At 42.5% G+C, this 26202-nt stretch overlaps 1 protein-coding gene across 4 annotated transcripts in view; it reads right to left on the bottom strand.

The window, feature by feature from the left end:
- The window catches only part of DAB2 (DAB adaptor protein 2), a 241488-nt gene extending 217688 nt beyond the window's left edge, over positions 1-23800 (bottom strand). For all 4 annotated transcript variants that reach the window (XM_069221367.1, XM_069221377.1, XM_069221372.1 and 1 more), the window contains exon 1: positions 23413-23800. The gene's annotated coding sequence lies outside the window, so the exon portion shown is untranslated. The remainder of the gene's footprint in view (positions 1-23412) is intronic.
- Positions 23801-26202: the final 2402 nt, after the last annotated feature.

Raw genomic sequence — 26202 nt, forward strand, 5'->3', positions numbered from 1 at the left:
GAATATTAGGTTATGCGACTCGCAAATGTCGCAAAACCTGATTTACAACAGTGTCAATGACTCTGTTTGCGATTCACAATGGGGTCGCTAATGACCTACCTTATAAATGTTCATAAGGTAGGTCGCAATTTGCGACCCCATTGGGAATGGCCGCCCTCACAGGGACGGTGGCCTGCTGGGGACCGCAGACCATCATGTCTGTGACTACTTTTAAATAAAGCAGTTTTCTTTTTTTAAATGCAGCCCGTTTTCCTTGAAGGAAAACAAGATGCATTTCAAAAACAAAAAAAGAAAGGTTTTCTAATAATTTTTTCAGAGCAGGCAGTGGTCCGTGGGACCACTACCTGCTCTGAAAAAATGTTTTCGCTGCCATTCCCAAAGGGGAAGGGATCCCATGGGGACCCCTTCCTGTTTGCGAATGGGTTAGCAACAATTTGAAACTTGTGCTAACTGTGATTGTTTTGTGAGCGCATTCAGGGTCACAAAACAATCCTACATCTCACTGAGACTCGCAATTAGAAAGGGAACGCCCCTTCCTAATTCCGACTCGCAAACCTATTTTGCGATTTGATAAAAAGATTACCGAATCGCAAAATAGGGTCTGTACATACCAAAAGGCTTTTTTTCTTGTTTCAAATGGCCCGTTTCTGTGAATCGGGCCGTTGGCGACAAGAAAAATGGTACGCCCTTGGCCTTGGCCCTTGGTGCTGACAAATGTAGTGGTTTGGAGATCATGCATTCAAATCATGGAGAGGTAAACTCAGCCATCCATCTTTCTGAGGTCTGTTAACTGAGTACTAATAGCTGTCCTTGGCAGCATTGAGAAAGGGCAAAAGTGTGCTTTGAAGTCTTATAGAAAGGAAACAATTTGTTATTGTGATTACCTCAGTCTTGACTACTAGCATGATAAACTGGCCTTTACTGTGAAATAACACATGCATGCGTAATTTTCTGTGATAAAACGTACATGTAATAAAAAGACTAATATCATTCATTCGTGTTCCTTATCTGCTCATCCAATAAAGGTTAGTGATAACAACAATTTCCCTGTATTATGAATTCAAGAACTCAAGACGTTCATGAGGTTTTCAGTGAAAGGAGCACATTTGATATGTGAGGGGACATGTCGAGTCCCTTTTCACACACAATCAATCATACTAGATATGTTCCCATTTCCACCCCCTCACTCATTTCACCTGTAGACCCTGCCCCAATGAGACAGCCTGAGACCCAACTTTTTGTTTTGGTTGGAGACTGCAAACATCTCTGGTGGATTTTATTTATACTTTTCAACCAAACATAAAAACATTTAAATCACAGCACAATCTGGAACTTTTACATCTTACAGTGCTCCCCATGTTTCAACAAAGTCAGTTACACATCGTGTCACCTAAACCTTCTACCACTCCAGCAAATAGCTTTTATGAGCTCATGGTTGGGCTGTCTCCAGATCAACCCTGCTAATCTCGGGGATACCACTCTTATGTTAAAATCCCTGAGCTTCTCTTAAATACTGCTTCTTTAAGGTAGAGGATCATATCTCAATGTAGAAGGTGTGCTCACCCCAAAGCGATTGTGCCTCGGGCACCCACCAAGCCCATTAAAGAGCCAGCCTGATGCCTTGGTCCCGTGGCACAGACAGCATCCTCCAATACCCAAAGAAGCAATACCCCAAAATATCAATGTGCATGGGTTAGGTTAGGCTAGGGGCTCTGGAAGCGACCATCCCAACTTCTCTATTTGCAGCTTCTCTACAGAATGCTGCAGGTACACCCCTTTGAGGCCCCACTGATCTTCTGAGTGTATTACTTAGTGACTTGCAAGGGTGACTTGAAAATGCCTGCGAACCATGAATTCACCCTGCTCCAATGTGACAAAAGACAACTGCAATACTTGAGCAAAACTGCATGGCAAATGAAAGTTACCTGAACAACAGATAACAGGTGAATATATTAGTAGACACTCCAGAAACAAACAGGAAAATATGTCCCTTCACAGCAAGACAAGGAAGAGGGTGGGGTGGGTGGACAAGAATGATTAAGGACTGCGGCGCAGCATTGGGCAGTCCCCTTGGCAAGATGTGGTGGCAAAAGAAAAGACTGAGCCCAGATCTCGCCTACTTTTTACAACAGCACCCCGTGGCCACGCCCACTGCTGCACCACAATTGCGAGACCTGCAACATCGCAAGGGCCGTGACAATATGGTGCGTTGGGCTGCACTCCCTCCAACCCAGGGGAAGTCTGCTCTTTGCCCGCTGGACTGAAATGGCGCTGGGTCCCGCCGTGGCCCTACATATCCTATGGCCCGCCCCATTCGGGCGTACCTTGAAACAGGAGCATAGCAAACATGTTAAAGGTTACTAGACATAAAGTTCTCCTACTTTAGCAATACAATGTATAAATGGGGGCTTGCATGACCAACTCTCCTTTGCTATGAAATAGCACACATTTTTGTGTAATTTTGTATTGAAGATAGGGCAGTAAATTTAATAAAATGAAGTGCATCATTCATTTGCGTTCCTTATTTATTTATCAAAAAATATAATAAAATAACCACTTGCCTTGTATTATGTAACAAAAATAAGCAGGTTATCTCAGTGTCTATAGGTTTTTAATATAAAGTACCCGTTGACAAGAAGAGCATAGCAAGTACACTGCAGATAAAAAATGACAAGTCATTTATATGGTGAATGGAGAATGGTGAAAAGAAATTTGAGAATTATGCCCTAGCGAAACTACTAACACAAGCATATCTGACTTAGGCCCTGGAGGGCCAGTTTTCAAGATTTTCGCCACGGACTATGTAAAAAAGTGATTTCGGAATTCTATTCTTGAAATTATACATGCCCTGATAACTTTATTCATAGCTAAATCATTTTTCAAAATCAGGCAAGTTAGTATTACACTTCTGAGTGGATTTCCTCAAACAAACGTTTACTCACAACGATAACCTGGAGGGACATTCCAGGGCAGAAACGACTCTGAAGTTCGTGCACACCCACAAATGAACAGGTTTGCGTGTATTCAGAATCAATTTTTCGACCCTCTCAACTCTAGAAAAGGTTAAGAAATGGAGTAAAAAAGCGTTCCTTGAATCAATTGGGAATCATGCACACATACAAAAACATTGCTATGGTTTTGGTGAAGAGTGTTCTCCTTGGGGAAAATATTTTCCTCAGAGAGGAAAAAAAGAAAAAGGTTAACATGTGTTCCATTAGGACAAAAATGGAATTCATCCACATTTTTCAGTATTAGGTCCGGAAACTACTAAAAGTGCAGGTTTCCGTGTGTAATTTGGAAACGTTTTGTAAATTCCTGAAATGATTATCTGCATCCTAAAAGGTCATAATCTCCCGTGTGCAAATTCGATTTATGTGAGAATAAAACCCACTGTATGCGAATAAATTACTACATTAATGTTCTGATAATATGCCATGGAACAGGCCATCATGAAACTATTTTGACACGTATGCACTAATAACACAAGTTCCTAAAAAACAGGATTATAAATGGTCTGCCTAGGCATCGAGAAGGGAGTTCCGTGAATCTCCACAAAATTACTGAAAAATGTACAAGTCATCAAATTTAACAGCAAAGGGACTAGTGGCTTTTGTGCTCACACAAAACAAGTATCTTCAGTGACTACATATAGTTTCTACAAAATATATGCGTTATGCATCAGGGAAGAACAAAAGAAGAAAAGTTTGCAGGATACCACACGGATTTTGTCTATTTGTGGATCCAAATCTATTTGTCAGGCTGAAGAGATCCCTTTCTACAGTTGGGTTCTGGAACAGTGGACCTTTTTTGGATAGTGCATTCACCATGGTGAAACCTTAGTTGGAGAATATCAGGGGTGTCCTCAAATGTGTACTCAGTCCTCAATGTATGTCTGTGGTTGCAATAGGTAGGCACCGGCACTCACTTCTGGGTTCCAGGGCTAATTTTTTATCATCATACTTCGACCCAAAGGCTGAAAATGAGGAAAAAGGGAAAGATAAGAAAATAGTCTCCAAGGGAGAAAGCTGCGATGAAAAATAACACACAAAAGTGAGGTAAGGAGGCATAAGGTGTAGAGTGGATGAGGAAAGAAGATTGAGGTGGGATCATGATAATGCAGCCTTGGTATCTGACCACCCTTGTATTCAGCAGAGTCGGCTTGTGAGCTCCTAAGAAAAGATTCAATTTCAGCACTGACAAGAGTAAGTGAAAGCTCATTTTGCTAACATCTAATATTTTTATTTTCAGAACAAAGTGCTCATTAGTGGTTTTGTTTTTATTAGCTGCCACATAATCATCTGGTTGGTGCATTACCACAATACTGACTACAAAATATCATGCTATAAAACTACTGTGGGCATTACATAGCCTGGACAATTACATCGGAAGTCAAAATTTAATAGGCATTTATAAAACCAGGTAAGTAGTACTGTAAGTATTCGGAAAGGGTTTGGGCTACAACTAGGGTTAGGGCTAGGGTTTGGGCTGGGGGCACTCATATTTTTATTATGTGCTATATGCCGTATCAGTCTATTGTCTACACTTATATGTTATGTACATATAAAAACAATATATATTATACAAATGTATATGATAGTATTGTAAAATTCAAAAGTCATTCTAAAAACGGATATATTTAAGTGCAAATTTTTGGATGTTATGTATATATGTAGAACAATATTTCACCTCGAGTATATGCCATATATGCCTCTGGTTAAGGTAAAAATGTCAGGACTTTGCTTCTTGTGGCCATGCCTGATTGATAACAGTTTTCCTGAACTGCACTGTTAGGTTTCCAGATAAAATCATTATTATCAGCCATGGTTACATCTGCTGTAAATGTGCTTTCTAAAATTGGTGCAACCAAAATCTACTGCAATAAGCTAAACATTTGATATATGTATCGTGAACCAGCAGAACAATGCAAGACCTGCTAGAGGTGATGAACTGCTGATGTGTGATGTATCACTGGTTACTGCAAAATATTACCATAGTGCGGATGAAGTACTTTTAGAGAGGACCTAGGTGTCGTATCTAGTGCGATACATTTGTAAGAATGTAGCCACAAGGCGCAGATATTGTTAGAAATGATCTGCCTTCCGTGTTGTCATTACATCTGCCATGTTCCAAGACAAATGATCCCGGTCCTGTTCATCCCTATTTGTAAAACAAACGTCTTGTTTGCTGCAGAGAATATTTTTTTAAGAGATTCTTGAAAATATACTCTTGATTGCTTGAGCCTTATCACTGAGAATACAATCTAAAACCTTGTTTAATCAGGCCATGCATGCCATAACTGACAGAAGTAAAGAACATTTATCTGAATTCAAATTATATCCAAACATTTTGTTTATCAGGTACTCAGGCCATGGGACTGCAATTGGTCATAATGTGTAGGCCAGGAGCTGGGGTTTTCTGCATTTGTGTTAATGCAATGCCTTTCAGGAACTATGGGTGTGTATTCTCACCCAAATAACACCTAACAACGTTTGCAGATGTACAAAGAAGATCCTCACCACAAGAATTTACTACACTGGATGGTCTGATACCTAAATCATAATAAGTGTTCACCGAAGCTGACAAGATTAAAAAGAAAATTAGTAGACATCTGTCTGATACATTAGCCTTCATGTAAGAGGTATCTTAACTATGTAACTGCAATTCTTAAGTATATATATTAGGACATGATAGTATGCAGCTATTGAGGATATTAGAATTAAATATGAGGGTTAACAAGCTAGAGGATATGACTCTGGTTACTCGTGTTAGAATTCCTGATAAAACCATCAGTAGTTGAGTCAATCACTACAGCTAATCAACCAGCGATTAAAATGTCCACATTTATAAAACTAGCCTCATCAACAGGTTCCCAGAAGTGGGCACAACGGAACATGCTGTGCTCAGCGTAAAGTTCAAATAAATCATACAGGGAGTCATGTAGGGAGTGGAAGGATTTCAGATTTCCCATTATGCCTGTAACGTCTTCCGTCACTCAGGTCATAAGCTATCTCCCAGACCCTTAAGAAGGCTCATAGGGCCAGATGTATCAAAGGGTTTTACCCATTCTATGGGAAAATGTGTTCGTACATATGGTCCATAGTGACTACATTTGACCCTGGGAAAGGAGCAATGGTAAAGTCCTACTACCCATGCCACTGCTGTACCTCAGCCAGAAATGGAGGAAGCAGCAGTAAGTGCAGAGCTTCGTGGTGGCAGAAGGGAACATTAGTGTTGTTTCTCCTTCTCCCACAACAGACGCAGCATGGTGCTTGTAAGTCTCCCAGTGCCCTTCAGCCCAGAAAGCATCAGACTGCAGGCATCAGATTTACACCCCTAAGGTAGAGGGTCCAGAGGGCAGGGAATGAGACCAACACTTCAATGCCAATGGCAGCTCCTTGCTATATTCTGTGAACGTCCACAAATATTAACCAGCAGGAACCAAGTTGAGCAACACTTCTGAGACACTGAGCAGCACCCCGCATCAAACCCCTGGCAGGAAAAAAGTCATTGTGTTCCACTGATCTGCACACTGGAACATTAATATGCATTCTTGGCACAAACATCCCTGGTACCGTGGCGACAAAGTCTTAAATTCAAGAGTGGGTAGCCAGGGTAAAATAATCATATTGGCACGTAAAGTTAATAAGTACACCAGTTATACTTTTTTTAAAACGGAACACTTTGAAAAAATTACTCACACCAAAGAGACAGAACAGGTACTATTTGGAGTTGCTATACTGTAACATCCCTAGGCAGTTTATTACTTATGAAGACAGAATGCTAATGACTAGCCGAACCCTTCACCTAAGGGATGATGGCTGATAATGGGGCTCCAAAACTAAAATCGTTAGAACTATCGCTTCCTTTTCTGTGCAATATTTCTTAATTGATTTTCAAAAATAAGAAAAAACAGATACAGCAAGTGTATCATACAAGGATTATACACAGTATAGATTTACAGGGAAATGAAGAAAATATCAACCATATCATAATCATACTAGCAAAATATCATCTGATGGAGATTTGTTGCAGAATCAATAAAGAGTAACTACACACCACCTTAATTCAACTTCCCAGTACTGCAATTAACATTCTAAAGAAGGGGGGCAAAAAAAAGCGAAGAGAGAAACATCGCTGTATGACTGAAATAAAGTATCAGACTTATAGATATAATAACAACTACAAAGAAGCAGGGACTACTGTGTGAATTCGAATAGGAGAGGATAAGGCACATATAGCACTATGTGCATACCTAGGCCAGAAGACTCCTCTCCTGAGGGAAAAGGTGAGAGCTTATGGGAAGGTTTAAGGACTGCAGGATCTCAACACACCAAAGACATTATCATCACAATAATTCTTCACCTCTAGGTCTGTGAACTGTCACTGGATGTGTGCATACCTTATTTGACATCAACAATACAGGTGCAGTATACACCCTTCTAATACACATATACATATTCACTGAAATAACAAAGGTTAAAGTGGACCTATACATAAGTAAGGTAGAAAGTTTTTTGTTTTTTTTTTTACTTAGAAATTCACTGACACAACAAAAGTTAAAGTGTAGTTATAGGCAGGTCTTTTAAATATAAAAAACACATTTTTTAAACCCAAAAAATCACTGGCATTCACCAGTAATACATAAGTGACTTCAAAGAGGCTAATTAACCTAATTTTAATTAATAATTCAAATCTGCACTCAGGAAAATATTACACAGTGCGATTGGTGACTAGATAATGGTTTGCAGTGCATTTTGAAGGTGCCTGAATCAGGACAAACAGCACTTGGCAGGACAGTTAAACAATCAAAGTATGTTTCACTACGTGCACACTTCCTCATGCCATGAAGATGATGATGTTGCTTGACATGGTGGTGCATTGAAGCTGGTTGCCAGGCTGCAGCAACGGGTGTGGACCTAGGAACCTTCATCCTGCTTATCACAATTTATAGATGGGACTAAGATATAATGACTCCATTAATGATTGGCTCTCTTTGATGGAAGCATACACCAACATAATCTATTTCTTTACTCCTCTTTATCTAGATACCAATACTGTCACAAATGCGGGAGGTGACTTAACCAAGAGGGCCAATCGATAGTTGTTGGGGCACAGCTAAAGAGAGGGACTGGTTGCTCCCTGAAGGGACATGCTTGGTGCTGCACCTCCTGTAGCTAATCGGGTTGCTCTTTACGCACCATTTACTTTACCTTACCTGACAACTACTAATCTGCTTTCTTAGGTGATGCTGTATAGGAATGCTGTTTCCCCTAGTTAGCAGTTAAGTCATCACAATAACGATGGTAGAAGAACTGGCCCACAAAGTAAAAGCAGTGTCCTTGGCACCAAAGAAAAGATGTTACCAGTGAATGGAAGTTGCTGAATATATCATAAATTGTATCGTCAAATGTTCATACATTGATTGTAGGTTTTACTGCTTATGTTTGTATGAGTTGAAACACATAATAGTCATATAAGTATTAGTTACAAACTGGATTCATTGGATGTTGTAACAGCACATAAAACAAAGATCACGTGTTTCATCCCACAGGTTAATTTGTTATATAGGTATGCAGTTAGTTGCACTCTCTCTAAACATATACATTCAGTAAACCCTATATGTCATAGTAGTACAGACATTGGAATGAAGAAAGTGCAGAGATGCCTGTTATCGGCCGGGCCTATTGCAAAGTCTGACAATAGATGGAGAAGCAAGCGAAACATGAAGGAAGGGGAATAACGAGGTGTATCAGAGAGAAAGAGAGAGATGAGTAACTAGTTTTATTACTAATGTTAAGGGAAATCATTGATAAGACATTATTGCTGTCTGTTCAGTTTATTAATAGAGATTAACACCCTCTATTGATAGTGTTTGCACACTCTTGTGAGAAAGGTAACTAACAGTTGCAATTTCCTGCCTGGCAATATCACTAAACTAAAATGGAGACATATGTCATTAGTTAACAGTAACAGGTGTCATGGCTATCCAATATTCTAAACATGATTCTACTGCTAGTTACATTATGCGCGAAGCAGAGATGTACAGGTTGAATGATGGTCCATAACTAGCAGGACTGGACAACTTTCTAGTAAACAAGTATTTAATGGTGTTATGGCAATGCAATAAATTAGCCAGGCATGCAAATTTAAACTGCAAATCAACACAAATCTGTCCCACTCAGAATGCACTCTATTACAGCTTAAGCATGGGCACGGCCAAACCCTGCTCCTGGTTCACAGATGTAGGAATACGGGAATTCAATTGGGTTTTACTGACATCGACCATCCACTGGTATTAAACTCCTACTTGAGACAACCAACTACTGGGGCGGAGCTTGGTGGAGGCGCTACCTGTAAAAGTTGATGAACGCCTTCATAAACTTTAGTATTCACAAGTTTGTGGGTACATTTTGCAGATAGTTTTACAGCCTGCAAACGCTTCAAAATTTCATAATCCATGTGGATACGAAGTATGGAGCGTCTCCTCCAGAAAACATATTGTCATGGAAAAGTTTAACCAATGGAGGGAAAAAAAAGAAAAACGTGTTCAGCTTCAATAGCACTTCTACATTCAGTTTATACATACGGAAATCTATATTGATTACATTTTCATGAGGGGAAAATTCACACCTGTGGGTACTCTTGAGAATCTGGGACACTTGCAGAATCCCAAGAGTAGGGACGGGGGTCACTCTAGTGGTACCAGTGCCCTACACGAACAGCAAATAAAATACAAAATGAATATCCCTGCAATTGCTTTTGAATTCCCCAAAAAGCAGAATTTTTCTCCAAGCGTAGCAGTAAAGTGTGGAAGGAAATTTGCCTTTTTTATTTGTTAACAGTTTGTGAATACGGCTTTCTGAGAGACGGCTGTAAGTGCAAAAATCCCACCAGGTGCATACTGTTAGATATAACAGCGTGGTTGTGGCTCAGAGAGAAAAAAGGCGGCATGCCTTGATCATACCTAGTACGTTTGTGTTTGCGCATGTGTAGGGAATGAGGGTGATGCCTGAATTAAATACTGAACCTAGCGTAAATTTAGTTTTGGGGCTCTTAAAGAGCCGAGGGCTTACACTCGTTCATGCAAACATCTGAATTTGGGTATACTGCATTGAAACCGATACTGCTTCTGGCAAAATTTCACCCCAAAACAATTGCCCCAATGTAGACGTCAACTCACAAAAATTACTGGGATCGAGAAAGCGACATCACACACTGTATGATCCCCTCCAACACAATGACATCACAGATTTGACATCGTCTTAATATTAATTCAGCAATAACTGTGTTTCCAAGGGAAAGAATAGGAAAGGGCAAGTGCTGGAAACTAGACAGAGAAGCCAAATAGAACCCTGTTTCCCTTTTCTTCCCACAACGCCTAGAGGAACGCTCAGATCCGGGCTAACAAGGGCAGTGTCAGGGGTGACAAAGGACAATACTAGCAGTGCTTTAAATGGAAAAATAGAAGTGCAGGTACTCTGTGCTAGCGTACCTGCTTGTTTCTCAGAAGTGCCGGTACTCTCCAATTAAAAGTATTACATTTTTCTTGAGATAAGCCGGTACTCTCCCTCTCAAAATAAAAAAGTGCCGGTACTCAGTACCGGAGAGTACCGGCCCATTTAAAGCACTGAATACTAGGATAACAGGTGGTACTTGTGTACACTACCTTCATAAGAAGTATCAATGCAAATCGAAGATACAGAAGAATAATACTTTATTTTCCAGGACAGCTATGTTTCACCACAGAACACAAGAAAAGCCATTCTAGGCCCTGTTTTCATCAAGCTATGTCCATTTGTCCATTTGTCCCGCCCTTCCTTAGCTCTCATAAACACTCTCATTTTAAAATGGCTGAAGATTAACTACAGCCTTTAAAAACATCAACAGCTGTTGCACAGGCCGGTTTCCATGCGATTGTTGACAACTCTAAACGTTGCTATCAAGACCCGGCTCTTAAAAATCAACTGGAATATCTCAACTTAATCCCCGTTACCACAAAGCGCTGGAAACTGACTTTAAGTACACATTTAATTTGCTAAATAAATTACCAGAGCATGTACCATGTTCGCCTATGTACAATGCAATAGTAAAAGAGCATTCCCTCAGTGTGAATGTTCTTCTATTTTGGATATGCCATAACTGTTAACACACCAAACGAGCTTTTTAAAGCAATCTGAAATATTTATTGACTACCATAGCATCTCTTTTCTTATGAGAAGTGCTAGTGGTAATCTGCCAGTAAGTGCTAGTGCCTTCCCTTGAAAATCGAAAATCCCTGTACAAAAAGGGAAACATTCCGCCCAGTAAGCCACACTCCATCAAGTCCAATGAGTGTCAGAAACACCTTAGCTTAAAAGTAAAGCAAGATTTAAGATTACAGATAACACTAGATCCTTCTTGCGAATGGAAACAGAAATGATTTTAAATAGAGCAGTGTGGGTTATTAAGTGATGCTGCCAGAGCAGGTGGTCAGTGGGAACATCAATACACACTGAATAGAGAATGATACGTGGAACTTGGCTAGGAAAAACGGAGTCTGTGTGGTTATTCCTCATACCATGGAGATTAACTTGTAACTGAACGGTACTGATGGGTATTACCGCATGCGGTTTATGGGTGCAGAGTTTCCACCCCACCAGTACTGCGTAACTCTTAATCAGGTATGTAGTGGGGCATTTTCAACTGAGCAATGATTCTACTCAAACTTGACTAATCAAGAAAATATTAAGCTTCTAGTAGCCAATATCTGATAGGGATAAGCAGATTGGTTAGTATCAAGAATGGTGGTGACATCCTACTGAGGGTCTTTGAGTGACATCTTAGACAACGAAAGCAACGGACGAACTGTCTATGTCATTCATACTCTATGGTGGATTGCATGTACCATGCTGATACCAATCCACCTTTGATGATGTATTGCATGTGATATTGACGTGCATGGCTTCCTTTTAAAGCAATTTATGAGACTCCTGGATTTAAAATAAAGTTATTCACTGATTCTATATCACTGTAGTGAAATACAGACATTTAATTGATGTAGCATCACCAAAGGAAGGGGACTTTTGCTTCCTCAGGAACCCCCTGCTACGCTCAAGTAGCCAGACACTCAGAGAAGATGATGCAATAAAGGTGGCACTCTTGAGCCACCAACAACCATTCCTTCTTTCAGGTGTGGGCCGGCACAGACTTGCGGCTGAATGGAGAATCTCAATCATGCACACCGTTTTCTCCTCCTGCTTCTTCATCCTCCACATGCTTCATAAGATATTCAAATGGCTATCTCAAAACTCAAGACACACCATCACCCAGGCCCTCATCTCCAGCCAACTGGACTATGGCAACACTCTCTATGCAGGGATTGCAGCTCACCTCCTCTAACAACTACAGACCAAACACAACACCACAGCCAGACTCGTCCTAGATCTCCTTAGATCATAGATACTCACAAACATTTTCCCTGGGGCCACAAATGATGGTCTGAATTGAGCCCGAGGGCCGCACTGATGCTATCAGGATGAGAGTGCGGCTTTATGGGTGGGTAAATAGTACAGGATACTTTATTTTCCTTCTTTTCCTTTACTCCAGTTAGCTTGTAAATTAAAGCCTCCTCCTTTATTTAACATAGTTCTAAGTGTTAGTGCTCTCTGAAGTCAACAGCAGCACAGTGCTGCTTCAATTCGGGGGCCGCATGTGAAGGTTAGGAGGGCCGCAGGTGGCCCCAGGGCCGTACTTTGAGTATCACTGCCCTAGATGAACCCACATCACACCCTACCTCAGGGATCTCCACTGGCTCCCTCTACAGAAAAGATGCCAGTTCAAGCTCCTGACCCACGCATGCAAGGCCCTAAAAACTGCACACCCACCTACATGAACCACTGCCTCAACTTTCATCAGTCCACCAGACACCTCCCCTTGATCTAACCCTTACCCCTGCATCTGATATAGCAGATACAGAGGTCGCTCCTTCTCCTTCCTAGCAGTGAAGACATGGAACAAGCTACCCTTTAATCTCCAGACCTCCCCGTCTCTTTCAGAGTTCTGAAGGTCCCTGAAGACCTAGCTATTCTGCTAATCACCTGGAACCTGCCAGTGCCTGTATATCCTCACTGGTGACAAGAAGCACTCTAGATATCTACTGATTGATTGATTGAAGCAGTTCATTAAGGCCCTCATTACAACTTCGGTGATCTTTAAACAAGACCACTGAAGCCACGGGTGACAGAAGACCACCATTGTTGGCGGTCTGCAGACCGCCATATTAAGAGTCAAGTCGGATTTCCACCCATTTACGGGCTGAAATCTGACACCGTCGGCCTGGCCGAGCGTGGTAGAGAGTCGTTTCCACCACCAGCACCGCCGCACCAACAGGACTATGCCCGGCGTATTATGATATGTAATTCAGCACAGCGGTTTCCTGAATGGCGGTGCATGTTGGTGGTGAAAAACACCGAGACCCGTCCCCTCCTGGACGACCGCTTCGCCGAGACGGAAATGGGGGTGTTGTGTGCATGTGGGTGGTGTGTGCGTGTATGTGTAGCAGTATGGGTGTGCATGAGTGCATGTATGTGTGCGTGGGGGGTGTGTGACTCTGAATGAAAGCAGAGGGGGTGTGTGTGTCCGGGTGCGAGTGAGTAGGTATGTGTACTGGGATGCATGCAAGTGGGGGTGCATGTGTGCAAGTCTGAAAATGAGTGGGGTGTCTGTGTGCAAGTGTGTGGATGAGGGGGGAGTGTGTGAATGTATGCGAGTGTGAAGGGGTGAGGGTGTGCATGAATGTAGAAGGGGTGGGAGTGTGCATGAATGCTGAGGGGGCAGGGGGGTGTGTATGTCTGTGTGAGAGTGGGTGGGGGTGTTTGTATGGATGTGTGCGGTTGGGTGGGGGATGTTTGTAAGTGTGTGGATGGGTGGGGATGGGGGTGTCTGTGTGTGCCTGAATGCAGAGGGGTTAGGGTATCTGTACAAGTGCGTGTTTGCGAGCAAATGGGGGTGTCTGAGTGTGTGTTTGTGAACAAATGGGGGTGTTCGTGTGCGTATTTGGGTGTGAGTGAGTGGAGGTGTTTGTCAGCGGGTGCGTGGGTGAGAGGGCATGCGTGTCTGTGGGTGTGTGGACAAGTTGGGGGTGTTTGAATGTGTATGGATGTGTGGGGGTGCATGTGCCGGCAACAGGAATGGGGATTCCTGTCGCCGGGTGCGCTACCAGCAGGATTTTTGTGGCAGTGTGACCGTCACAAAAAGCCTGGTGGTGTGCTGACTCGTAATACTGTCAGCGGTCTTATGGCTGCCGCCAAGCCAGAGGAGCTCACCTCTGGCCAAATGGTCCGACCGCCCTGGCGTTACTGACGGTGTTGTGGCGGTTTGGCTTTGGCCAAACCTCCGAAGTCATAATACGGCAGTCTTTACTATTGGGCCCACGGTGGTAAGACCGCCCCACTCATAATGAGGGCCTCAGAGCCTCTGTCAACACAGTGCACAGTGCTGGCTCACCACTCTCTGAGAACATAGAGAAAGACAACTGAGTGAAGATGATATGGCAGCCTCAGGAAGTGGCAGGAATAGAAGGCTCACATTTGGTTTTGGGGTTTTAAAATAAAAACAGGGTGCGGAAGTGAATTACTAAGTGTTGTGTGGGAGGATAACAGGTATATTTATACAAAAAATTGGTGTGTGATAGGACACTGCTTAGAATCGATAAGCATAATTGCACAAAATCTCATACTGTTTTGTATTTTTAATTTAGCCATAGTTGGCTGTTCTTAAGGGTGGTGTGGGAGGGTGGAAGAATGCCAGGCATTTTTATTTGTAATATGTTGTGTGAGGAGAGTTGCTAAGTGTGGTAGGAAGGGAGTGAGAAGGAAGAGAGCCTGAGGGAAGTAGGAGTGGGATTGGAAACTCTATTTTGCAAATTACTCCCTTATAAATGCCCTCTGTGGAGTTCCCATGGGGGCATGTACAACATAAAATTGTACAAGGATAAGTATCAATGACATTGAGTTTTAAACCTTGAGTGCCAAGTGACATATAGAACTTGAGCTTAGCTCTTGCAATCTATTTTATGTCACTTGGTCATCCTAGATCAGTGGTTTTCAAACTTTTTAATGTCGAGACCCCCAGTGGGAAAAAAAGATAATCGGGCCCCCCTCAGAATTTTTCACAATTATCCTATTAAGTTGGAAATGTTTAAATATGTTTACACTTGTTTGAACATTGCAGTCAAGTTATGTTACCTTTTAAAAATGTAATAAATGTTTTCCTGCTTAAAACAGAGCACTGCTATCTGCATAATGCTCCTTTTGGCCACAGCCTGGTGCCTCTGTGGGATCACGTGAGGCCCCCCAGTTTGAAGACACTTGTCCTAGAGGAAAAACTCTAATAATATGTAATATTATATGTTTCTGCAGCAGGCTATAACCTGCTATTGCTAGAATAATTAACAAAGGTGAGGTGGTACTGTACAGGTTCAGCAGTCTTCAACAGATATTAATGGTCAGTCTAGAAAGATGAGTCCAGAGCTAGATTTGTATGTTCAATTGGAGCAGTAGTACACATTGTTTTTATGGTCTGGCTTGACAGTGCAGCAGTCGCTAAACAATTACTAGACAGGGGCGTTTGGCTCCGCCTACATATTAGGATCCAGGAGTACATGTTTTGATTGGCCAGAAGTTGTGTGCTTACACAAAAAAAGTGCTGGCCCTTGAGAGAGATCAAGTTTCATTAATAATTAGTGGCATAGAAGTTAGCATATGGTGACGAAATAACCTGCATTTAAAAGCCTAACATAGAAAATAACATGGGTTGTAAAAAGTGCACGTTTGAATAATGATGAGCCATGGCCACCATTTGTATTGTGCACCATGTTTAACATGAGTTTTGCATTCATAATAAATGAAAGTATTAATGTTAAAAATGTTTTATTAAAATATAGAATAATAATTGAAGTGTTAAAATTAATATTAATTAATTGTACTTATATTTGATTAAATAAATTATATCATTGCAAGTTACGTTTATGCAGAAAAATAATATGGACGTTTAAACTAGATCTAACATGTTATAAATAATGTTTGCAATTAAATAATTTGCTTTACATATATGATATGAATGGTAAGGTGTTCAAGAGGTTAATTAATGTATTAATGTGTATTAAGGCTTCCTTGGCTTGACTAGACCTGAGAACAGAATCATTTTGCAAGCAGCAATGGAAAAGCACTTGTTTATTTTGACCCCTCTGACCTGAATTCTTTCCTTAGGCTCATAATGTAATGATGAATGTCTTATTGTATTGTAGGCAAGATACATGTTTCAGCTGCAATAATGTAACACGATTTGTTTTATCTGTCAAACAGAACAGGAAGGTCACAGATCTCATGTGAAAGAATATTAGTTTAGTTTATTGTGTGTGGTGAGAAGGAACTGCAAGTAACAAATAACTAGAGAATGTAATTTTTTGTTAGTCACATGCAAAGACACCCGATGACAATGCACTTTTGCTGAGAAGATTCTTAAAAGTATCAGAATTTGGTGGTGCCATCTGCAGTTATTGGATGCTGAATCTGACGTCCGAAATGTGCCCTCCTGAAGGGCCAATCGAAAAGATTGTGATTAATTTAATTACCGAGAAAGGTTCAGTCTTCACAGAGAATCCCTCATGCCTCAAAGCTGTCCAGAGCTCTGTCCACTTCTGTCTTAAGTCTGCTCTCTCACACTCCTATTCTCTGAGTTCCCTGATAAGTTTTCTCATCATAGTCTTAACTGCCCTATTCTGTTATTTGATTCAATACTAATAAGCCCAACTAATTTTGAACTGCAGCTCTGTTCCACTAGCAGCCCGTGTTCTGCACCATTCTGTTGCTGCTATCTACTGACTCCAGAAGACAGTGACTGTCCTGCTTGATGAATCATCCTGTATGCTGTCCCATGAGGAGAGGTATAACTAAATGTGGTTTCTTGTTTCCCTTTCAGTTAGTAACTTACACTAGAATATTTTTATAGTGAGTTTACTTCAGTTAGATGTTTTTCCAATTTATTTTGCCTTTCTTTTATTTTTGCTTTTGCCTGCATGTGTTAACAGTTCCCACACATGCAAGACCCAATTCTGATTAGTGTTAGAAATGGCCCAGCTCTGAAATCTTAAATCTGAAACTGAACAATAAATTGCATTTTGATGATTTACTGGTGTCACCATCATCTGCTTCGAATGTTAATAACTATGCACCTATGGTATTGTTGCTAATCTATATTATTCTTTTGGATTGTCTAACAGTATTGATGTTTAGTAGGTTGAATCTTTTCAGACACTTCGGTCAGCCTATGGTTTTCATTTCAGCGCAGCTGTGATCATTTTGTTTATTTATCCAGCTGCCTAAACTTGAACTTTTAGGGGCATATTAAACAGTTTTTGATGACTAGATAATTTATATTTTCTCTGGCCACAGCAAGGATGGTAGGAGGGCAGTTATTAACCACTATCGATTTTTAGGTCTGGCTTGATAGTGCAACTTTCAATTGACCTTCTAATCTACACCAATATCATTTTACAATTCTTTGCTAGTGCACAGATTCATAACTTTACCCATGTGATTTACCAGTAATGCTTCACATTAGCATTCCTTTAAGCCAGACCAATTTTCATTGCCAATGTTTATTTAAAGCTGTGAAATAGGTAATGACTCTGGATGTAGATTGCTGTGATATCCCAGCAGCACACAGCGGCTTCCATATTCTAGTTGAGAGAGCAAGCTGTGATCAAAACTGTTCAGTGGCATTTCCCACCCTAGCAGCACAGAGAAAACAACTAACGCAAAAAGTAGGAGTAAGGAAAGCAGGGGTCTTTTTTAACATGGAAAAGCATTTTCTTCTGGAAAAAGGTGGGATTTACTGGAAAAGGCCAAAATGCACAGTAAACCCATTCCAGAAATCAGACACTGTAATGGTTACGGATGGCTGGGTTAGGTTAAGGAAGGCTTGGAGCTTGTGCTTGGAAATTTACAAATGTCACAGAAGTCTGACTGTGATACTATAGAATTGTGTGATATGTTACATTTTTTTTACACTTAACAAATTCTAGGGAAGAGTTCATAGAGGATGCCTGTAGGAAGCTGGCTCTGTATCTACTATATCACAGTAAGATATAGTGTGCACAGAGTCTAGGGATTCCTCAGAGGCTTAACAGAGGCTAAAGTAGATAATACTAATGTTCTCTTTTGTGGTAGTGTGATCGAAAAGTTAGGCCTATCAGAGAGAGGGTAGTGTTAAGCATTTGTTGTACACACACAAGCAATAGCAGAAACACATACTCAATGATTTAACTCCAGACTAATAGGATTTTATATAGAAAAACATATTCTTGTTACTTTATTACTAGAACCGCAAGATTCACTTCAGAAGTAAATACTGTTGCAGGTAAGTACTTAACGTAGACATCAATGTAACTTGGTTTCACTTTAGTCAAGTAAACAATTTTTAAGACAACAAAAACTATCTATTTTAAAAGTGGGCACTGCATTTTCTGAACAGTTCCTGTGGGGAAGGAAATAAAGCACAGTTTTGGAGGTAAGTACACGATTTACAGTCCCAATCTCTGGGGTATAGGTAATCCACCTTTGGGGGTTCAAGTTAACACCAAACATCCACAACCAGCAACACGGGACCGGCCGGGCACAGAGGTCAAAGTTGAGCAAATTTAGCTTGGGCTCCTATGGAGACGGGGTACTGGAATGTGGTCTACCAGCAGGTAAGTACCCGTGGCTCGGAAGGCAGACCAGGGGGGATTAGAAGAACACTGGAGGGGCCACAAGTAGGCACCAAACACACACCCGCAGCGGCACAGGGGCTGCTGGATGCAGGGTGCAAACAGGACATCGGGTTTCCGATGCTGGTCTATGAGGAGATCCCTGGGGTCATTCAGAGGCTGCAGGCGAGATCGGGGGGGGTCTCAGACACACCACTGGTCTGACAGGGAGGAGGGCTGCCTGCTGAACAATGAGGCACTGGGGGTCGGTTTCTCCAAGGCCTGGGGGCTGCAGGTGCAGTGTGTTTCTTTAGGCGTCGGATGTCTTCGTCCGGAGCTCGCGGTCACTTAATATGGCCACACTGCACTTACAATGTCTAAGAATGGACTTAGACACTGTAGGGGCATTTTGTTCATGCAGCTATGCCCTCACCTGTGATATAATGCACCCTGCCTTACAGCTGTAAGGCCTGCTATGCCACAGGCAGTGTTTTGTGGGTATGGCACCATGCGGGGATGCCATGTTGACTTTGCCTTTTTCTCCCCAACACACACAATCTGCAATGGCAGTGTGCATGTGTTAGGTGAGGGGTCCCTTAGGGTGGCACACCACATGCGGCAGCCCTTAGGGACCTTCCCTGGTCACAGGGCCCTTGGTACAAGTGGTACCATTTACAAGGGACTTATCTGTATGCCAGAGGTGTGCCAATTGTGGAAACAGTGGTATATTTTTAGAGAAAGAACCCTGGTGCTGGGGCCTGGTTAGCAGGATCCCAGCACACTCTCAGTCGTCAGCATCAATATCAGGCAAAGAGTGGGACGGTAACTGTAACAAGTGCCAGTTTCCTACAATGCCCAAGAATTATCATCACTTCATTCACACTAACATCCTTCAACTATGCTCTGTGCTAGCTATGTCTCTACCACGTTTCCTCAAACTTAGGTTGTTGTGATAGCTAGGAGGGCTAACTCAAACAATCAAAAGTGAAATTATTTTACCCTCTCATTTAAGGAGTAAGACTTCTGGATGGCCCAGTACAAACCGCTTAGTAAAAATTGCTTTTTAATTTGAAAACTCTTTTCAGATCAGGCAACAATAGAGCTAACTTCTTGGCCTGCGATGCTTCTGGTGTCCCCTGATAAGAGCATATCAACGGAGGACCACAGGTGGCAGCAAGGGCCAGAGCTCTGCATATCTGCTACTCTTCGTTTTGGGAGTGAACACTGATATATTTTTTCTTAGCAATACTAAGTCGTCTTAACTATGTTGTTAAAAAAATCATCTTGGGTTTTTAACCGCAATGCATTCACTTTATTTCTGAATGCGCTTTCACGTCACAAATATTCCCATTTCAATACAATTTTACAAAAACCATCATTTTTTAAACTCTGAAACATAGGACTGAGAGTTAAAAAAACAGCATCATATGTTCACATTTGTGTAGTAGATTACATTATAGTTTGAAAAGAAATATCACCATTAACTTGAAATCCTTTTTCACGAATCCTGCTCATGATAACAGCTTATTGTAATAGTTACTCGATTGTAGGGACTTAAATCAACAACTTAAATATAGTTTTATGGGGAGGAAACAAACCTTGCTACAAAATAAACAACAGAGTGTACATTAATAGCTCTAAAATAAACACAACACCCTAAAAGTTACTTGACACCCTGTGAAACGAAACCAATATAAATTAGTGGCATATGGAAGGCTGCGTTTCTGAAAATTATGGTAAATGACATGACACGCCCCTCAGGTATCCTTCCAGACATGACATCAGCATTGTCCCCATGGATTTCCAAAACAACATTAAGAAAGAAAATTCCCTTAAAATACATATATTCCTAATGCCTAGCAATCCCCTTTGTGACGTTTCTTTATAGTTTATTTCATAAATTTGCCAGTTGCCATAGCCATTTTGAATCATTTTGCATATGGCCTTCTGCAAACCCCCACCAACGGATGCCTCCCGTTCTAAATCTTGCACTTCTTGCAACATGCGTGCAGAGAAGAAACCACTATTTAATAAATGTAATGACCCCGCTAAGTGTTGTTTTGTTATTTACATGTATCTATTTTTTCTAGTCGCGTGCTGTCTTGTCTATTATTTAGCGTACTTAATCAGCCGAAAGTTCATTTCAGTGAAAGTTGATGAATGAATACATTTATAGAACACTGAGGTTAAATCATTAACATCTTCAGGTTTTTTAACCTCCAGAGCTAATGTGAGTATCTCCATAAAGTACATATCAATTCTCATTCAAAAATGCGCCCTTGCAGTCTGTAACTTTGTCATTCTATTTTTAAAAGTCCTGTGTCCAGAGATGAGCAGTGAGCTTTAACATGCACGAAGCAAACGATCTAATCTCTAAAATGTGATCTCAATGTTTGTTTTATGAACGAAATAACGGTTTCCTTCAGGCCAGCTGAACTGGATACATAGAAAAAAGTCTGCCTTCTCGGCGAGTAAGAACTGTGATCATATTGTAAAGAAAAGAACAACATTAGATTGTTCTTAAAAAGCCAGATCGATGGTGTGCGTCACACAAATAAAAACAGCCGAGCTCTCTATTGGCTGCTGAGGTTGTAATCCCTTCACCCTGCCCAATTATAAAACAATGCACTCTTGTTTACAGTGCCGCTTACTTGTCGGGCTCGGTTCTTTAATGCGCGTCTGGATGCTGTTTGTTCACGTCAAGAGTGAGGAGAGGGCTGAGCCCAGCCTGGGTAGAGCCCGTGTGTCCAGACCTAGATAAGCCCATCAGGCAGTGACAGCTGACAGCCACCTGGGAGACAGCAGAGAGCCACTGGGTGGGAATCCGACACAAGTCACGTACAGCGCTCAGGTGCCAATCACACCGTGAGGGAGAGACAACAATTCCACCGTGACAGGAACGGCGTCTTCTTCGTCACTTTAAAACAATATGTGACGTATTCGCAGCGCTCATCAGTCACGCCAGGGATGTGCTCCAGCTGGAACGCAGGTCCCAGGCACACAAAAACGCCTTCAGAAAAAAACATAACTATTGCATGAAACATGCAATTTGGTCCGAGGAACTAAAGCGTGGGTTCCAATAAATTGTGCACTTGGTATTTGACACCAAGGTTAACAGAAAGCTTGCGCGCGTTTTACAAGCGATGTAATTGCTCAGCCTGCTCGTAATAAGTGCAAAGCAGTCGCCTGGGTCTGCGCAGGCAGGAAGCGGAGTATTTTCTTTCAGGGTGAGTGATTTAAACCAGTCCCACAAATCCACTCATTTCTATGACATTTTCTGTGCAGGAAGTGATGTGTTACTGATGGCAAGCAAGGTATGGCTCAAACTGCCTGCTGTCTCCCTTAAAACTCAGCCACCCGTGACAATAAAAGCATGGAGACAAAAAGTCATCACCCCTGTAAATGGATAATGTAACGGATTTCGGCACTAGAGCAAATGTGAGCTTAAATCACCAAACGGGTTTGTGCTGACATAACCCCACCCTCTGAGTCACCGCTTCAAGCCGCTACGGGCGGACGCCAGGTCCCGCCTGCGCTGCTGCAGCACTCCCCTCTGTACCCCACTGAGGTTTGCAACAGTAACACAATATATGAGAAATACCACGTCACACAACAGCATCTGGACCCCATTGGAACCATGAACATGATTTTTTTCCCTACCGGTTGCCTCTTTTACATTAAACCAATACCCCCAATGTATATCAAACAGTTGAGATAGACACCTGCATGCGCTCGCGTCAATGTGTGATCTTGGCATGTTTCCGAAACACAAAGGCACAAAGGAATGCGAGAACATCCCTAAAGGACTGTATCAGTTGCCACGGGTGGGCAGCTTGAGAAAATAAACAGAAAAGCCCACCACTCTAAAGACAAACAACACCAGAGGGTGGTCACCTCTGCTCACTCCCCCCATGCCCCTCCCCCTTAGGGCTAGCTCCAAAAGGCGATGGAGATGTAGGAGCTATATGATTGTAATGGATAAGTACATTTAAGGGGAGGCCAGCCGGCCCTCTGCTCGAAGGGTGGAACATGCCCAGTCTGTTAATGTTGCAGTCTAACGTTTTTAAGAGCTCCCAGTCACGTCAAATCACAAAACGCGGCTGAATAAAATGCTCAGGATTGCAGTTTAGACAACTGGAAATTTTTCATTTAAATCCAATTCCCCCATTTTTCTACGGCTATTTAGCGAACAGACGGCATGTACACACTGACACACCACCACTGAAACGAGCGCGGAAGGTCGCCATTCATAAAGCGCCTGGTGTCCAGTGGTCCACGACTATATGGATAGATGGTCAGAGCAGAACGGACGAAGGTAGTCACGCGTTGTCACAATACACGGGCTTCACCAAATCAGTAAGAAGGCTAAGTCCGAACGAGGGTCAGGATGTGTGCAGCGAGTGGCACACACCACCCCTAGAAATAGATCGGGATACAATAAGCCTGGCAGTGACAAAGCAGAAAAAAATGCGGGTGCCACAGCTGCTGGTTGGCGACCGGCTGCAGAGGAGACACCAGGGAGCGGTGAATGTACTGCAGAATGCGGCTCACTCCCTAGGTCCGGCCGGGCATCACAATGACTAGCCCACACTATGACATGCTGCCTGTCCCGGTCCTCCCAGGGGAGACCTCAACATCTGAGCCCACGGCAGCACACGATCCACAGACCACAGTCGGTTACTTACGGCATGCGGGTCCTTGAAGCCTCAGGCTCTCCGCCTGTCCTCCGGGGCGTCTGCCGGCTCCTCCTGCTGCCCAGGGCCCGCAGCCACCGTCCGGCAGTCCGCGCCGCTCTCGTACCTCCTCCCCGGTTCCCTGTCCGCAGTCTCCTCCCCGAGAGCCCGGAGCAGCCACTCAGAGCCGGAGCCGGGCGGACTGTGCTGCCGCCGCCGCTGCTTCTAATCAGATGTTGGCAGCTGAAGGAGACCTAGGAATGTGCGCTCGTGTTTTTGCTGCTGCCTAGGCCAGGCAACTCCCCCTCAGCGGCGCTGCTCGCCGAGGTTTAACTATTTCTGTCCTAGGATGGTGGCCGGAGCACAGGAGCTGCACTACTGCAACACGCACAGTAAGGCTGATACCTGATAGCAGCCAGGGCTCGCGCTGCTCAGGCCCTGTGACTAACTGCAAAGAAATGCAATACTTGCTGCTGACAGAAAACAATAATTGAACTGACGGTTCACTTTCTGCTTCAAATGAATTACGCCCAGTCTTCTGAGAAAGGAGGGATTTATTTTCCAGAAAGAAAGAGTCCGTCAGAGCCCGTTATTCCGCCTCTTTGTTGCAAAATGGACCCAGTGGGATGGGATGGTCATCTCCAGGAATACTCATTGAATACACGCTCGGATTTCCAAGAAGGGGTTCTATTACTCTTCCCGAAAAGCTGTACCCCCCCCCCCTTTATCCACCAACGAAACATATTTTTTTTCAGTGGCTAGAACTTCTCCTCACCCTGTCTGCTCCCCTCCCCTCGTCGCCTCCCGCCACTCATTCAAAAGACATTAAAATACACCCCACTATTGTAATTTTTTCACAGTGTGTGTTGCTGTTAGTGTAAACATGGCACATATTTTTGCTATAGAGTGTTTACAGGTATTACTTCCGGAAGTAAATTGCTGATTCTCCTAGCCAGTTGTGAAGGAAAGTCCTGATTTTATTAAAGATAAAGAAGGCGAGTATTATGCATTCTGTTTTCGTACTACTTATTATTCACAGCCACTTAAATGCACTACAACAACCACAGTCCTAAAGGCCCCACAGGAAGAGGCAAAAGCATAACCAATCAACACATGGTATAAATGGCACCAATTCCCACACAGCATCCTCTTTTCTTGATGTGACGGTGATATTGTTTTTAAAAGTCCGTGCATAAAGTGAAAAATCAGAAACAACAAAAAAACATTAGCGGTGGGCAGTAAACTCTGCTCCTCCGGGTGGAGTTTGTGGAGTTTTGCCCACTCTGCTCTCCACTTGAAGCAGGGAGTTCCAGAAATACTCCACCAACCGCTGCGTGGTGGAGTATTTTCACACGCGCAGCTCGCCAGCGTTAAGCTGGCGAGCGAGGAAATCGAACACTAGACTGCTTCCCAGCGAGATTTCTCAATACAGGCAGTCATAGCAGGCTGTGACTGCTCGCATTGAGAAAGCTGCTGCTTACAATGAGAAAGCTGATTCTCAAGTAGAAAATCTACTCGAGCGGCATAAAGAAGTAGTGCCCTCTGGCACGCCGCATGTTGCTGTTCACATTGATTTTACAGCGTGGGACACGCTCCCGGTGCTAAAAATCAGCACCAGCAGCATGATGTATCAGAATTCTGCCACTCGTGGAACTCCCCGGAATCTCTCAGAGGTTTTAGGTAACTCCATGAAATTCCACATAGTGAAACTCTGTCAGTTCTGCCCATGCCTAAAGAAAACCCAGCCCCCAGCTTATCCACTGCAGTGGTCCACTCAGCGTTAAAACCACAGACTGTCGCCTGGTTGGCTGTTCCAGAAGCTAAAACAATGAAACAAATATAGGCATTACCAACCAATCTCTGAAAGGGTGAAATATGGCGGTGGAATATTACAGGCCTCTGTTGTCTTTAATAAATTCAGGACTCTCCTTCACAACTGGCTAGGATAACCTGCAATTTTCTTACAAGACCAGAGGCTCACATTATGCATGTTCAAACTGTATCAACAATTTCCATTAAAGCATGATTCACAGGCTTACAATAAAATGAAGTAAAAGTTGACACGTTAGACTAATCCTCAGGTCTAGCCTTGCACCAGCCCAGAATTCCTTGGAAGCTACACTTTCTCATGGCTGAATGCACCCCAAATCTACCTATATAAACACCCATTACTCCTGATAACCAGTGGTAAATTGCTTGTGCTCTCCCTTTTAGACATGGTCAGATTAGCATACACATAGTTGGCACATTTAATTTACTTATAAGTTCTCAGTCTATGGTATTGCATGTACCACAGGCCTGTAAATTAAATGTTACTAGTGGGCTGCAGAACTGTAAAACAGTTGCAGCCTGAGTTAAATTATCATTTCGATCTGTCAAAATACACCTTATTCCATGCCCAAACCTTCTTTTTAAGCACTTTTAAGTCACCTCTAAGGTAGGCCCTAAATACCCATAAGGCAGGGTGCTTGGTATTTAAAATGTTGAACATTTAAATTTAAAATTCTACATGTCCTGGCAGTAAAAAACCCCGAAAGTCATTTTTCATGGCTCTTCACTCGAAAGATACTGGGTTACCTTAGAACACCGTATAACGCTTAACTTCAGTTTGTGAATTGCTAGAAACACGAATCAAGGACTCATTTGAATTGTAATTTAAAATCCAACTTAATGGTAAAGGCTCATTTTATATTATTATTTTGGAGATCACACTTTTAAAAAAAGTTCTAATTTTCCAGCCTAAGGCAAATGTGCCTTTCTGTAAGTGTCCAGTGTCATCTGTCTCTCATTGGCTTCCATCAG

The sequence above is a fragment of the Pleurodeles waltl genome, chromosome 1_1 (assembly GCF_031143425.1).
Source record: "Pleurodeles waltl isolate 20211129_DDA chromosome 1_1, aPleWal1.hap1.20221129, whole genome shotgun sequence".
NCBI lineage: Eukaryota > Metazoa > Chordata > Amphibia > Caudata > Salamandridae > Pleurodeles > Pleurodeles waltl.